This window comes from Canis aureus, chromosome 10 (assembly GCF_053574225.1).
Source record: "Canis aureus isolate CA01 chromosome 10, VMU_Caureus_v.1.0, whole genome shotgun sequence".
NCBI lineage: Eukaryota > Metazoa > Chordata > Mammalia > Carnivora > Canidae > Canis > Canis aureus.
In genome coordinates this window covers 23,445,257-23,462,484 of record NC_135620.1, presented here as the reverse complement: position 1 = coordinate 23,462,484, position 17,228 = coordinate 23,445,257, and positions in this window count along the sequence as shown.

The window sequence follows — 17,228 nt, the reverse complement described above, 5'->3', positions numbered from 1 at the left end:
TCACATTAGCTATGGGATCTTAGCATGAGGAGGTCCATTTCCTTATATTTTTGCCAGGAATCTAATGAAAATGTCACTGTCTACTGGTGACCTTTCTGTAAGGTGGTGGGAAAAAAAGTAAACAACATAAAACGTAGGTGCTGTGGTCTGCTCTGCAGCTGATTGTGAGGCATAAGACGATAATCATAGTTTTGATGGTTCACCATCCGTTCCATGCATCATTGATCCTCTGTCAACACCTGGGCTGGTCGGCTTCTATTTTTTAACCTGCTTGTGTGACCTAAAACCTTTGTTCATACAGGATCATGGTATTGTTGAGTGCATGAGTAAGAGCCTTTGTTCCTGTCACCATGACTACTTTTTACATGGGCCTATTGATCAAGCGTGGGGTGTTTGAGGACATCAGTGACTGGCATACACAAAGAAAGGTCATTTCATCCATCTGATGATTGAGGGCCTTTTGTGCCACGAATGCCCTTTGGTGAGCATCCCTGTGAGACATGGATGTCTTCAAACCTTCTCCGAACTCACTCTGAGAGGCTCACTCTTTGTCACCAATATGTCAATCTTATTTGTTCTTTGTTTCTGACCAGCTGTCTACCGGTTAGTGACTGACTAATCAGTACAGATGTATCGGGCTCGCTCTCCTTCTGTGTGATGTGGGCCACTGCATACATCTCCTGAATTTCTGCCCACAGGGAAGACTTCCACTCACCATTGTCTTCCAGGATCACCCGTGAGTGGGATTGCAGGACATTCTCCATTCACTTCTGACTTGTTTCAGCATACTCAGCCTACTGGGCAAGCCATCAATAAACCAGGCCATGCTCACCCCTGGCCCACTCTTCACTGACTATAGAGAGCTCCCTCTGAGCATAGGTGTGGTTTGAGGCAGACATAGTGAAGCAGAAGGAGTAAGTACCATGGGAGTCTGAGCTATCTGCTATAAAATCTATTCTTACTTCTGGAGGAAGTGACATATAGTTACCTGGTGTCCCATGGTGTGGTGTTGAATCTTTTCCATGGCTTCCATAGGAAGCCAGAAGCTGCTTTACACATGAAATACTGTTATTAGCAGAATTCTTATTCTAAAACCTTGGGACCTGTACTATAATTTTCCTTTTAGGGCTTGCCAGAGGCTCTATACCCTATATGACATCTTTGTTTGCCACAGATATTTCTAGTACAATTGAATATGCTGGGTTACCACGTCACAGAGCAACAGAGCAGTTTATAGCCAGGATCTTCTGTAGAAACTTCTCTTGATCCAGACTGCTCTCAAAACTGGAAGACTTACCAGATATTAAGCAAGAGGTCAGAACAAGATGTCTAAATGTGTTATATGTTTCCTCCTCAATCCAGTGACCCACTCAGGTGCTATGTTCTTTTTCTGTGGTGAGTGGCAAAAAGAAAAGCAGCATTTTGCCATTTTAGAGGGGTTATACCTAGATATTCTAGACTGTTGCACCCTTAGAAACTTATGTATCAGGCCCTTAAATTTTTGTAGAATTTATCACTTGTTTTCTGGCATGCATATGTCTTGCTAAAATATGCATGGTGCTCACTCATGCCTTCTCAACAGGTCCAATTAGCATAACTATATTAACATAATAGACTACTGTGATTTTCTATGGTATAGCAAGACATAAATTAAGACTGAATTGTGATAGAGAACAGACTGTTAGAACAGGAGAGTTGGCGGAACTTTGGGATAAAATCGTGAAGGTGCACTGCTATCCCTGCCATGTAAAAGCAAGGGGGTTCTGTTTTTTTTGTTGTTGTTGTTTTGTTTTGTTTTGTTTTGTTTTTTAGGAACTAGGATTTGCATCAGTAACTGCACACCAGACTTCCATACTAGGGAAATCAAGTTCCCTTTTATAAAGATGAGGATCTGCCTCAACCAGAGAGGAAATTTCAAGAGAATATAGGGGTTCAAAGTTCTCACCCCCCTAAGCATCCCCATTCCATGTCCTGGGATCTTGTCTTCTCCAAGAGCACCTTTACCTTAGGACAGTGTTTCATAACCTCAACACTACTAAGATTCTGGGAAAGGTGATTGTTGTGTTTGTCTATGGCTCTTCTGTGCTTGGTGGGATATTTTCAGCCTCTGTGGTCTCTTTCCACCAGATACCAGCATGGTAATGCAAAATGTCTCCAGACACTACCGAATGTTTTCTGAGAGGCAGATTGCTCCCAGATGAGAACCATTGACTTAGCATAAGTGGCCTGGCAAAGATTCTTATTAATTGGTATCCAACTCTCTAATGCTTATGCTTAGGCTTTATGCCTGCTCCTCAACCATATCTGCCCTGCAACACAGATGATGAGACACTCCTTCTATACCTGCCATGGAGTCTTCCTGAATGTCTACCTGTTCTTTTACTCAAGGATTCAAGGTTTTCATTTTGTCCTTCTGCAGGTGTATTCTCCCTAAGCAGTCAGAAGCAGTTTGCTCATCCTAGGATCTTTGTGATCACCATTGTCACTTAGTGACAGAGTACCAGAGTTGTCTGTTCCCAGCACTCTGTCTTCTATCTGCACCCCATCATGTGTCATCTCAGTGATCTGAATAATCTTAATGGCATTGCTTACCACAGATTATCTCATCTACCCTTAGAAAGAAGCTTATCCATGCTCTCGTCAAATAGGTGAGTAATGCAATCACCATATCCTATTTTTAGGGCCTATTTTCTGGGGCCACTTCCAGAACCAAGTAAGAGAAAAACGGTACACTCAAAAAAGCACCTAAAGAGTGGTTAACAAAAGGACTGTTTTGTAAGGGTGGGAGCAGGATGCAGGGAATCAAAAAAAAGGATGGTGAAACAATAGCTAATAAGAGCAGAAGCGGGATCCCTGGGTGGCGCAGCAGTTTAGCGCCTGCCTTTGGCCCAGGGCGCGATCCTGGAGACCCACGATCGAATCCCATGTCGGGCCCCCGGTGCATGGAGCCTGCTTCTCCCTCTGCCTATGTCTCTGCCTCTCTCTCTCTCTCTCTCTCTCTCTCTGTGACTATCATAAATAAATAAAAAATTAAAAAAACTTAAAAAAAAAAAAAAGAGCAGAAGCCATTATGTCCCTGGACTGAGAAGGAGAAGGAGGAGCTGTCCTGGAGCCAAGGAAAGCTGTGGGCAAGGGGGACGGTCTCTGCCTGCAGCCTTAGGTAGACATGTGGCGCTAGAAAATTGCTGCCTGGAAGGAGAGGATATAGGGGAAAAATGCTCTAACGTCTTTCCTTTCCTCCCCTCTCATCTCATGGTGACTCCTACTAGCTGGACTGGAAGCCAGTGGGGAATGAAATGTCTTTATGCAATTTTGGCAAGTCAGCCTCCCAGGGCACAGAGCAAGAGTAGAGAAGACTAGAAAGGAATATAAAGGACCAACCAAGAATGTGACTCAGTAGGGTGGTTTTTTTTTTCATATGAACATTAAAACTTTTGAGTATAGCTGATACACAATGTTACGTTAGTTTCAGATATACAGAATAATCATTTGATAAGTTTATATGTTCTGTTGTGCTTACCACAAGTGTAGCTACTGTCATCTGTCACCGTACAACACTATTGCAATGTCATTGACTATATTCCCTATGCTGTGCCTTTTATTCCCATGACTTATTCATTCCATACCTAGAAAACTATATCTCCTTCTTCCCTTCAGCCATTTTGCCTAGCCATCAATCTGTTCTTTCATAGGACCATTTTTTTTGCAGTAATTTAATCTCTCAGCCCCCAAAAGAATTTTAAAAATTACTTAATTGTCTTTGAGTAGCATGTAATAAAGATGTGATTTTAACTTAAAGAAGCATTATTAAAGTTTATATCATGTTTATTCCACAAATGGCTTTGAATAATATTAATTATATATCAGGAATTTAAACTTTTTACCCATTTAACAACTGATCATAATTTAATAATAATAAAAATAATGGCTAGCATTCATTTTGTACTTTCTATCTATTAGGTGCCATCATAAGTACTTTCCAGGCTTTAATTGATTTTTTAAATTAGTTAAATAAGGAAAAGTATGCTCTGCCAACAAATAAATTATGACATCTATCATGTTTGTTGGGGACTGGATATGTATTGAAGTGCAGATTGAAATTTAAATATGTGATTCAACATCCAACAGACAAAAGCTGCTTTTGTGACCTCGTGTTTGGATTCTTGCATTTTTCCCTAAACAAATAAGCCAGTGGTTTATTTTGACAGTGTTTGTGTTTATGTGTTAAAAGGACAAGAAAGGAGAGATGGCATCATGCTGTTACATGTAAGCACTTTGCCACTAATAACATGTTGTGTGTATGGGCAGTCTTTATTCTCAACAAGTGAAAGTCAGAATGGATATAATTGTCAGTACATTTCCTTTTCAAATGGTCACATTTTGAAGTACCAAAGATAGCTTGATGTACTATATGTGATTTCTGATCAGATGGCTGCAACTTACTTACCTGGCAAAAACCATCCCACGGTGATTTTGTAGAATTATTACCATTTTTTACAGTCTTCATTAATTTGTTGTATTTCAACATCAGTGTTTCCTATGCTTCCTGACTTTAACCAATGGCCCATTGTGAGTGTAATGAAATAACGTATGGCTGAGAATAGGACATTTAAAAAGGTAGAATGATCGAACCCACTGTGGCAGTTAGCACTTTTTTAGCTAAGTTACAAATCAATGGAGAAACTGATTTGTTAGCAGGTTCATCTGACCTCCACTATGGGCCATTCTTGCTCCTTAGGGCGTATTAAGGAGTTCTTGATTATTTTATGGAATTATTATTTTTAGAATGGAAGTGGAAATCCTTGTTGATGAACATGAACCCTTGCTACTATTTGTAACCCCTGAAAGGTTTGTAGATGACTTTTTGTGTCAGGCAGCTCAAGGGACATCTCTGGGTCTGCTCTGGTTTTGCTTCAGAAAATGCTGTGGGCTGCACAAGCTTTGCAGGAGGCAAGGCAGGGATGACAAGGCTCCATGGCGGGGAGGTGGGGACCAGTTCTCCAGGGACCAGGCATCCAGCATGTCAGAGCCAGGAGAGGCACTGGGGTCATAGGGTCCATATTGCCTCAATATTCTGTATTGAGGAGAAAGCAGTCCCGGAGATTTCAGTGTCAGGGCTGTGATGAGAGCAAGCACTCTCTATTCTCTCCTTGTAAAGGATTCCAGAAAATATTTGCTGTTTAGTATATTTCCCACCTTCCCTGGGGATCACAGAGGCTCATTTCCTGTGTTAGGCATGAGGTCTGTCCTGGTCAGTGTGCCCCATGGTCTGCCGAGGCTGGGTGGATGGCAAAGGTGGGCACTTGTCTCTGGAGTCCAGGAGTGATTTCATATGCTGACCTCTGATGTGTTCCGGGGGCCTATTGGGTTGATTTAGGTACATGCTGTTTTCTTGTGGATTTAGACAGTAATACTCAAAGAACCTTCTTTGAAGTCAAGAGCTGCTGGTAAGACCAATAAGCAGGAACTGAGATGAGCAGACTCTGTATCCTATTTGAAGGAACAGTGTGGCTTTTGACACAACAATCTTTGGGATCGAGAGGACAGGGCCAGAGAGCCTCAAATGCAGGCAACAATGGCTATCTTTTGCCAGCGTCAAGATGCCCCGGCAGTGGAGCTAAAACTTTCTTGCATTGAAACACTTTTCAAAGCCTTTCCAATTGAATCTTTATTCTTTTTCTTCCCCCCACCCCAAACAGAAGGCTCTCTGTACTTTGAGGGAAGGTTCAGAGTAATCTTTTTGCTGGCGGGTGGCTCTGCCTGCAACCCTGCATAGCAGATAAGCCAGATAGCAGTGGGGCAGGAGCAAGAACAAACTTTGCACAAGGATGAAACTCTCTCTGCACATGTGCCTGTAGCAATGGCAGGTCAAGTGTTGAATTCTGACAGTTTCCTTCTGCAAAGTGTAGAGAAAATTCTACTCTTACACATGCAGGGACATCTCTGGTCTCACTCTTGCTCTCCCACTTTGGGCTCAGGCTGAATGTGAGCTCAGCGTAGCTGCTGTTTTATGGGTCACTTAGAGCTATGGTTTCTGCCCTTTGTGGGTTCACAGAGCCTCTGGGAATCACTGAGGTGACGGAGCGTCTCCTCCACGAGATGCTCATGGCACGGGTGCACTGGGTTCTGTGAACACTTTGGCGATGGGAGGCCAGTTCTTGCCAACTCTCCAGCCATTCATACACTTAGGGTTGGAGATCCTGGGGTTGATGACATCCGTGTCGTGGGTGGCACAGGGCTGTGCCTGCCCTAGGGGGTGGGCCACCACCAGCTGCCTGAGGACGGACGGCTTCTAGGCCGGATGTGGGCCCCATGTGGAGGATTGCCTTATGTCGGCAAGATTTGGCTGTTAAAAATCCTCTACTTGGTGTTTCTTTTTTTGGGCTCCCAACTTTTCTCCTGCTTCACTGACTCATGTTCTTCCTCCTCTTCTGTCAACACGAGTATTTTTCAAAGTTCTGGTGGTGGACTGTGTCCCTTCTCTCCTAAATCCTCTCTTTTTTTCTCAGTGACTTCTCAGTAAGCCTTCAGTCCCACGTGTTCTCTTGAGCTCCAGGCCACTTCCCCTTGCCACAAAGATGCCTCCTATAGCCGACCGCCTCTTGAGCTCCCGGGCCTCCTGCTGCGCCCCCACCCTGTTCTTTCTCTGAACTGCTTCTCCCTGGTCCGGGCCTGCGGGACCCCGGGAGTCACCCTGACGCCCTCCTGGGCAGCTCCATGTGCAGGTGCTCCCTTCTCTCTGCCTCAGTATCATGGCCTGGTTCCCATCCCACTCTCACCCTCCGGAAAGCTACAGAGTTCTTCCACACACCCCTTAGCCGGCTTGTCCTTTGAATCATATTCTGAATTGCAGCCCTGCTACCTCCATGCTTCAAAATCTTGTGTGCGCTCCATTCTCTGGAGAGCGGGAGTTGCCGAGCAGAGGTGTATGTACCCAGGGATCTCCGCGATTGGGACCCACCATAGCAGATGCTGTGGACACCGTGCTGGTACTTGTGTCTCAGCCTATCATCACGTGCAGCACCCTCCACCTGCCAGTCTGTGTGTTCCTTGTCTCAGGGCCACTGCATAAATGTGCAGATTGAGACAGTGGCTCTGGCAGCAGCAGGAGGCTAGCAGTGTCAGGGAACTAGTGCATCCTTCACCCCCCAGAGCAATCCTCAACAAATAAATGATGGAAGGGAGTTGACGTATAAATACCCCAGCTTCCTTAGCTGGGTGGGTGGGATGGCTGAGGTGCATGTTCTGCATCGGCTCCCCGCTAACAGAGCTAAGCTCCAGTTGCCTTCAGGGCTGGTGTTCCCTGGGACCTTCCAAATAGACTCCTTATGCTCAAGTTCTTATTTCAGGATCTGCTTTGGTGATGGCAGTGGGACCCAAATTAAGTCACTAGCTGGCCTTTTCCTAACCACCCCTCACAAAGTCTCTGCCATTCCCTGGCCATGTTTTAGTTCCATTTGTCTTTGTATCTTTTCTCCAGACAGATCCTCCACTTAGGATGTATTCCTGCTTCTACCTTCTGGAATCCTGCCATTCTTTAGTTCATCTGAAGGTGGAGTCTTCCAGGAAGCCTTCCCAAGGACTCTAGCCCTGAGCATTCTTGCCACATGTACTGTTGACTCTTCTCTCCATTATACTGTTGTTTGTTGGCTTTGATGTCTGTCTTCTCTGTAGGAACGAGGATTTGAAAAAAATGTTTTTAGGGGTACCTGGGTGGCTTTGTTGGTGAAGCATCTGCCTTCGGCTCAGGTCATGATCTACTTTCGGCTCAGGTCATGATCTCAGGGATTGAGCCTCGCATAGGGCTCCTTGCTCAGTGTCTGCTTCTCTCTCTCCCTCTTCCTCTGCCCCTCAGCCCTGCTCATGCTGTACCTCTCTCTCAAGTAAGTAAGTAAATAAATAAATAAAATCTTTAAAAAAGTTTTTATTCATCCGGAGCCTGGCACCTAGACCTTCAACAAATGCTTGTTGAATTAAACTCCTTAGCTCCCCCAAATCATTATGACCCTCTCCGTACACCCACACTAGTGAGACACGCATTCTGAGTCTCATTGGCAGGATGCCCTGCGTTTTTTCTTTGGAGGCAAGTTAAGTCTTCCGTTCTGAACCATCCTCCAGACTGGAGGCTCCCAGTCTCCTCAGACAGTGAGCTAACTATGCGTTAGGCAGACAGGCTGAGAGGATAAGAAAACACAAGAGTGAGTCTCAAATTCAAAATGCTTATAGTAAACTCACTCATTTGGGGGTTGGCAAACTTTTTCTGTAAAGGGTCAGGGAGTAAAAAGCATGGGCTTTGTGGGACCCGTAGGAATCTCTGTCTCTTCTTCTTCTCCTCTACCTCCTCCTCCTCTTCCTCCTTCTTCCTGACAACTCTTTAAGCATTTAAAAACCATTCTTAGTTCTCAGGCAGTGCAAAAACAGGCTGTGGGCTGAGCCCTGCATAGTTTAATGACTCATCTAGGCAGCATTTATTGAGTGCCTACTCTGTGCTTGGGTTTGTTTTGGGGAAATTAGGCCTTCTGAGATATTCCCCCTGAGGCTGAGTACATACCTGGCAGGGGGGGATGGCAAGAGCCCTGAGAAGCTTAAATGAGTTGACTACAGTGCCCACTGTACCCTAGCTGGGGATGTGGGGAGGATCTCCTTCCCTGCACCATCCCTGTTCTTTGCATGACTGCTTTCTGGCAGCATGGCTGGCTGTGAGTGCCATGACAGTCGCTGTGAGTGTAATTTCAGCTGGAGGTCAGCTGTCCCCTCATTACTAAATGGCTTCCTCATCTGACTGAATTTTCTGTTTGATCTTATCTCTGCTTTTACTTGAGAGACTGACTGTGGTAACTCCCTACCAGGTCCCAATCCTTTACCTCTTCCTGGCCATGTTGACTATGTGCATTTGTCCTATTGAGATTTGCTTCCTCCTCCACTGTTCTCCACCTTTGGTTTTGTCCAGTGCCCCTCCCTTCCTGCTGATCAGGAGCCCTCCCACTGATGGCCTTTCTGTCTCTCATGTTTATAGTCCTTTTCTTCCACTGCTGGTCCCGAGGCTCTGCGATGTCACAGGCCCCAAAGTCAGCCTAGGATCACAGCTGGTCAGTGGGTGATGAGGGGTCCATTTGTTGACTGCCACCCAGTGTGGTTTGAGCCTCAAAGTTCCCCAGATGTTGGAGGCCCACCTTGCCCTGCCCTATCCATCATGGCAGATGGCTTTGTGATGAATGATATCCCTGAGTGTCCTTGCCCGCTGCACCACAGAGGAGTTAGTCATGCACTGGTTCATTTGGTCTTTGTTTTTCTTTTTTTTTTTTTCTTTTCATTTGGTCTTTGTAATAGGTAATCAAAGATAACATTTTCTCCAAAAAGCTCTTTTTAGAGGCACAGATGCCTGATAAGTAGAAACCTTATGTCTTAAATCCGCCCTACCCACTGGCTTTCTTCACTTATAGTTACCCATTCTACAGAAATCCATTCTAACAAAGAGGAGAGATGGATTTGCACATTCCAAAGTTTCCATTGGTTTGCCAGAGAATTCATTGCCAGCATTTAAAAAGTATTGAGCTCCCTTAGTGCATTTTAAGTGGTTTTATTTGCAAGGTTTTGATTCAGGTATAACTTTTCGGGAGCACAGGGAGTGCATAAAACGAGGCATATTCATGCTCACCTGGAGAAAATTGTTACCCCGTGTATGTGAGGAAAAGATCATTTGCAAGTCTGATGTGAATGTTCTACCCCAAATCCCACAGGGCAGTTAGTTCACATTCCAGAATGCAGATTTCTCCTACTCTTTTATCTTAAGAAGCTCACCTGTAAGAATCTGTCTTTGGAATGCAGGAAAGTCAAGATCTGAGGATTCAGGCTGAATGTGATTATGATCCATTGAAGGAATTCAATAGATCACGGTGGTATATGAACAGACCCCTTAGAGAGCTCTACCCACTGAAGAAGAACTTGTATCTGATTTCTCTTTGCTCAGAGGTTTCTAACCTGGTGTTCTCGGATCCCAAGTGGTCTACATGTGGGCTTCAGGGATCCACCAACCATCCAAAAAGACATTCAGTTTTCAGTGCCTGTTTATATGAATTCTTTTGGGGAGAGTCTAAGGCTTCTTTGGGATTTGCAAAGGATTTAGGACCCTAAAAATACCTCACATGTGGCAGAGTCTCAGGAGATGAGGTGCTCCGTGAGGTTGGATCCTTTGGCTTATTCTGTGCTCGGTCCCAGTTCTTGGAACAGTGCTTGGTGCGTTGTTGGTGCTCAATGTGCATATGTGGGTTGAGTGATTCGATAAATAAATGAATAAAATGGCAGCACTAGGATGTGAATGTGGGCTGCTCTGTGATCCCAGAGCACTTTGCCCTGTATCCACCCAAAGGAAACAGGCTATTTTGTTTTCCCAGGAAAGCTGGGCTGGTAGCTTTGCACAGAGGAGAAAGGAAAGGCTGTGTTCACCAAAGACCCAAAGTGTGAATCAAAGACCCAAACTGCCACAAAAGAAATCTCAAAGCAATAACCAAAGTAAAGAATGCAAGAGGAAAGACAAATTGGATTTTCTGAGACTCACAGTTCCCTGTGAGCTGGGGGAGAGTTTGGGCTTCAGCCAGCCCTGATACTGGCGACAGGGAACCTACCTAGTGCAGAGCACTTCTGAGGTGACTGTACTGGGAAGCGGCTGCCTCGGGCTGGTTTGGACTCTAACTCTGGTGAAAAGACCACAGGCCAGGCTGATACCATGTGCTTCCATCCCAGAAGCACTGCCAAGGGCTACCTTGTACACTGAAGGAAGCAATCTGCTGAGGTAGAAGAAGCGCAGAACCAAGGGTCACAGGGTCTGGCCTCCAGGTCTGACTCTGGCTCTTGGCAGACCTTGGATCACCTGCTTCCCCCTCTGGATTTCAGTCTCCTTTTCTGTAGAAGGATTAGCAGTGTCTGTTTTTATTCTTCCCAGGCTTAGCTGCGGGAAGTAGGCAGGAGTTGATACTGGGTTTTATAAACGAAAAAATGCAAAAGACAGAAGACACTTGGGGAAACAGGGAACTAGCTAACTGTGTTGGGCAGGGGTCCTCTTGTCTGGGGTCTGGGTCACTGTGGGTCACTGGGTCACACGTCATAGTCAGCCAGTCAAGCAGATGCTCCTGGTGAGCTAGACCTGTGTGGGAAATGAATGGAGATCAAAGTTGGCAGGAGTCTGGGAATACAGGAAGGATGCACAGAGGGGATGTCATGAGAGACTCATCGGTTACTGAGGTAAATGGAGCTAGGGCTCCATCTGTGTCCACAGCTGATGATCTGGCCCTTTTTAGAGAATAAGAGTTAGTTACTAGAGCCTCTTAATTAATTCCAAGATGCTGAGCTGAGCAAGACTGGCTTAGCCCTCTCATGATTACAGAGCAAGTGCTAACTCCTCTCGAGGGCAAACATGGCCAGTGGCCCATTCCAGAGCCATGGCCATCTTCTAGTTAATAGAGAGATTTGTGCCCAGAGTACCTGGGAATTGTCTTATTCAGAATCCTGGATGGGAGATGAGTAATTCTCAGCATTTCTAGGACTCCTGAGGTTTGGTTTAGACTGAATGACACTGTAAATAGTGTTCCTCAACCCTGAGGCTATTTCCAAGGGGGAGGACAGCACTGTCAGGAATGGGATGAGGTCTCACTGAGTTGTTTAGTGTTAGATGTTAGAAGTTTAGTACAGTCCTGCTGAGATGCAGGAGGAAATAGACATTGTGATTGCCTTGCCAGCATCCATCCCAGCCTCCCCTGGGTCTAGCAGTCTCATGGGTTGGGTGGTTCTAACTAGTCCAAGTGAGTCAGAGAAAACCCAGTCCCCGCCTTGCTGGAGAGATAGAGAAATGATCCAAACAGAACAAAGCTTAGGGCTTTAGTTTGGTGGCCTGAGAAATGGCACTCTCTTCCCCTCTGAGTGTGAAAGGTGAAGCATGGAATCCTCGTTGCTATTGGCAGCCATTTTGTAATTATGAGGAAAGCTGATCTGAAGACAAAATTAACATGTGGAGGGCAGCAGAGCCCAGAGGATCACAAGAAAATGGAGCTGGACTTCCTGGAGACATGAATCAATAAAGCACCTTTATCATTCAAGTCAATTAGAATTGGCTTTTCTGACTCTTGCATCAAGTGCTTTCTAACTGACATACATGGACATGTTGGGTTCTGTCTCTTCTCAATCCTGAAAGTCAATGATTTAATTTTATATTTTAATTTCCTGGGCTAGGGCCAAAAGCAGGTGGAAATGAGCATATAGGGCTAATGTTCTTGGACACTGGGGCTTTGCATCGGAGGTTGGAATGCTGGAAGCTGACCAGTGTTGACACTTCTTTGATCTAGTCAAAGATAGCTCTAAAAGCTTGGAGGGAAGCTCTTTACATTGTTGGGGCACTGAGGTTTCGAGGCTGGTCCAGCCTGTGGCTTGTTGGGGGCTGGCGATGGTCTAGCTCTAGAAGAATCCAACCTGATGATTTAGTTTTGTTCTTCAAATGGTCTCTGGGTTTGAAACTGCTAGTGAGTTGAGAAAATGATCCCTTCTAAGTCGTGTTCTTGCCTTCCAGAGTCAATTATCCGTAAGTCTTAGAGCTCACTCTGGTACTTAAAATTGCACAGTTCCTAAGCCTGTATGTCAGAGGAAGTGAAACAAACAGGCTTCTGTTTTACAAACCCTCAGACATTTCCACAAAGGGTCTCTTAACTGTCTCTGACAGTAAGAAAATTAATAGATGCAGCTGACAGTGTGTAAAATGATCATGTGTGTCGAGGTCTCAGAGGATAACATAATGTCTTCACTAGAAACGACTAGTGTGATGTGGGCTAGTAATGCAGGAGATGGATGGGTAGAAAGCCTGCCATGGGTTAAATGCCATCATTATAGGCTCTTTCAATCAGAAAGTGCTGGAAAGAACCTGCAGCCTGCCTAATCCTGGGCTGGGGACCCAGCATCCAGGCACGATAGATGATGCTGAAGGAGGAAAGCACCCCTTGACCTTGAGGACCTGCCTGGCTGAGCGAGAAAGAGAAGGCACACATACCTAACAGCCAGGGCATGCTTGCAGCTGTATGTGTTCTCAGAAGTCTGAAGAAGGAAACAATTGTTGAGATCTGGGCTTTCTCAGGGGAAATGGGGCTTGAATTAGACTTCAAAGGAATTGAGCAAATTATTATTTGGACTGGAATTATGTATTATCGAATGAACCTTGAAGCAGCCATTCATTGGCTGGGGCTTGGAGATTTTATTTACTGAGAATGTTGGAATAAAATTTATTATAACAAGAATTGGCCTGCCCTGTATTTGTCCTATATTTAAAACATGTAATTTTTCACAGTAACAGCAGAGAACATGAAATTTAAATGTAGGCTTCTTTATGGAGTCTTGAAAATGACTTTTCTTCCTGGATGGAATTGGACTATTGACTGTGTTAGGTTTGGAGGTGATTGAGCAAATAGTATTTTCTATTTGATCTTATTATATTTTAATCACATTGCAAGAAATGTCAGAATAGTACAAAATGAGAAACTTCACAAGCTCATATTTCATTATGAAGTCAGTTTGTACAGAGCTTTGGAAAGGACCTCACTCACATTGATTTGCTGCGGTGATCAATTATAGCTCAGCTCTAACGGGCTGAAGCTGGTGTGCAAGGAGCTTCCGCCATGCTGAGCCTGAAGGTCACTTTTCGGCATCCCTCTGCTTGAAGCCGGCCACGCTCTTCCTTGTTTTATGAGGTGACTTGAATCTGGAGGCCAGTGGATGAAATACCTCTTCACTGTGGCTCTGGTTTGCTAATGCACCAAGCCATCATGGTTGAACATGGTGCTGATTTTTTAGTTGGATGAATTGACCTATTGTGCCTAGGTCAACAATAATCACGTGTTTAGGGCTATTTATGTAAATCATCACATTTGTCTGAAGAGTTTGTGCCAATTTATATTCACACTATGCATGTTCAGGGGGGCCTCTTTTCCATACTATCACCAACACTACGTATTTTTCTTTTTCATCTTTGCCAGTCTGATGGCAACCACTTGCCTAATTTGTATTTCTTTGGTTATGAGGAGGCTTGGACTTTTTCATATGTGTGTTAACCTTTTCCAAATTTTCTGTTTATATCTTTTGTTCATTTTCCTATTAGATTATATCATGGTTTTATTTTTATTCATTTTTTGAAACTTTGTTTTTAAAAGATTTTATTTATTTATTCATGAGACACAGAGAGAGGCAGAGACATAGGCAGAGGGAGAAATAGGATCCTGTGGGGAGCCTGATGCAGGACTTGATTCTCGGACTCCAGGATCACACCCTGGGCGGAAGGCAGGCGCTCAGCCGCTGAGCCAACCAGGCATCCCATATCATAGTTTTAAAATATGCCTGCACATTCTATGTCATTCTTTTTTCAAAAGGTGGAGTCTGGATCCCAGCCTCTCAAATGTGGCTGGGCTTAGTGACTCACTGCTAAAGAACAGAATGGCAGAAGTAGCAGAGGTGATGATGTGTGACTTCCAAGTCTGGACCGGAAAAGATGTTGTAGTTTTCATTCTCTTGAAATGGTTTGCTCCAGAGGAAGCCAGTTGTGAGGACATACCAGCAGCCCTCTGGTAAGTAGCAAAACCTACATGGAGAGGAGACGAAGTTTCCTATCAAGAAAACATCATCAACCTGCCAGACATGTGAGGCAGCCGTCTTGGAGGCAGGTCCTCTAGCCCCCCTAGCCAAGCCGTCAGATGACCGCAGCCCTGGCTGACACTTAACTACACCGTCACGGGAGATGAGTTTACCTAAGGCCCCAGAGGTGGAGAGCAAAACCTTAGCTTCCAGGAACCTCACATTCCGAAGCCAGGAGTTAGGACTGCAATGTCTAGTACAATAGCCACCAGCCCCACGTGGCTACTGAGCAGCCGATGTGGCTAGTCCGATTTGAGAGACACTGTAAGTATAAAGTTTAAGTGTAAAATGCACACTGGATTCCAGAGATGTAGTCTGAGGAAGATGGTTATAGACTATCCCATTAATAAATTAAAAAAAATTGTTTTCAAAGATTTTATTTATTCATGAGAGTCACAGAAAGAGAGGCAGAAGACACAGGCAGAGGGAGGAGAAGCAGGCTCCACGCAGGGAGCCCCATGCGGGACTCAATCCCAGGAATCTGGGATCATGCCCTGAGTGAAGGCAGACACTCAACTGCTGAGCCACCCAGGTGTCCCCCATTAGTAAAATTTTATATTATTTGCACATTGAAATGATAATATCTTAATTATATTGGGCTGAATAATGTAAGTGCGGCAATAGGGTCCAGTAAAATGTGATATTCATAAATGTAGTATATACTCATTACTTTGTACTTGATAAGACTATTTTAACAGTAACTAAAAATGGATGAAATCAGTGATATACTGATTTTCAGCCTGCTTGGGTTAAATTCTTTGAATTTTAGCAGCCCTGTCTGTAAATGGGGGTGATAATAGTCCATGCCTCTGTGGGTGGGTTATGAGGATGGACTCAGATAATCTCAGTAAAGGGTTCAGTGCCGTGCCTGACCCACGGTAAGCATGTCAGCTTTTGTTTTTATTTATAACAAAGGAGGAAATAAAGTCTTTATTGACTTCCTTGACTCAGAGTAACCAAACTGTTAAGAGGATATGCATACAGTACACCTAATGAGATGTTTTATCAGCATTGACAGAGCTCCAGGCTGCCCTCATTCCATAGCAGTGAGATTCCACTGCCTTTCTGATGTGTCAAGCCCTTGGATTTGCAATCCCTTGTATGCTGTACAAATTAGTTAGCTTTATTTTATACTGTACACATGGAGTTACCACCTCTTGACTTTAACATTCAGATTTATGTGAAAATCATGCAAATGATGCTTCCCTGAATCAAATGGAGCCTGGGATGTCTTTGTCTGATGTCTCCACTTCTCCACTGCCTTGCACGCCACGCTCTGTGTGTTCCTCAGGGAAAGCTCAGGGCACTCAACCATCCTCCCCACCATTCTGAGTGCTCCCTGAGGGTGGGGCCGCTGGGCTCAGTTAGCTCAGCACACAACAGTAGGTAAGTGCTTTCCTCTTTCCTCTGGGTTTAGCTAAGGCCCCTAAAAGTGGAGAATAAAACCTTAGCACCAAGTACCTCACATGCTGAAGCCAGTATGGCGGCCAGCATGTTGCATGTGGCTACCGAACACTGAATGTGGGTTAGTCCAGACTGATGGGCATGGTGAGTGTAAACTACACTGGATTCTGAAGACTTAGTATGAAAAAAAAATGGTTGTAAATAGCCCATTAGTAAGTTTTTATATTGATTACACATTGAAATGTTAACGAAGCTATATTGAGCTAAATAAAATAAATTAGTAAAATTAGTTTCACCTGTTTCTTTTTACCATTTTAATGTGGCTATTAGAAAATTTAAAATTATATGTAAGACTCACATTATGGGTTAGACCATTTGTGCAGGACTTGCCAAAGAGGGGGTTGCGTGGAGAAGGGGCTGGAGGTTCTAGAGTTTGTTGGGGCAAGTTGCCCATAATAAGAAAGGAGTTGGAAGTGGGGCAGCTTGAGAGGGCCACGTGCAAGAGCATCGTCTGGGAGGGGAGAGCTGAATCCCAAGCCTGTGGGTAGACTCCCAGAGACTGCCTGCTGGAGGAGGGGTTGGATGCGGACAGCAGGAGGAGGCATTGGCCATACCAGGGGACTGCAGCTGACAGATCCCTTCTCCCTCCAGTGATAGGCAAAGGTATTTTTTTTTAAAGATTTATTTTTATTTATTTATGATAGACATAGAGAGAGGCAGAGACACAGGCAGAGGGAGAAGCAGGCTCCATGCTGGGAGCCCGACGTGGGACTCGATTCCGGGACTCCAGGATTGCGCCCTGGGCCAAAGGCAGGCGCGAAACCGCTGAGCCACCCAGGGATCCCCTAGGCAAAGGTATTTTTGAAGAAGAAAAGTAACTCTGCCCTCACTATCCCTGCAGGGGAGCTCAACATTTAGGACTTGCTTTATCCAGACAGCACCAACAAGTCACAATCTGCCATTTCTGCCTCTAGCCTACACTCCCTTGTCCCACCCTCCAATCCGGAGGGCCTATGTATTCACTGGGTGTGGGAGGGGAGCCAGGTGAGGTAGGGAGAAGGCCCTGATAACTCCTTTCCCATGATGGACCAGAGCTAGGTGAAGGGGGACACTTAAATTGGGTGACTTTAAAGTTTTATGGTCACACTGGCTTTTTGTTT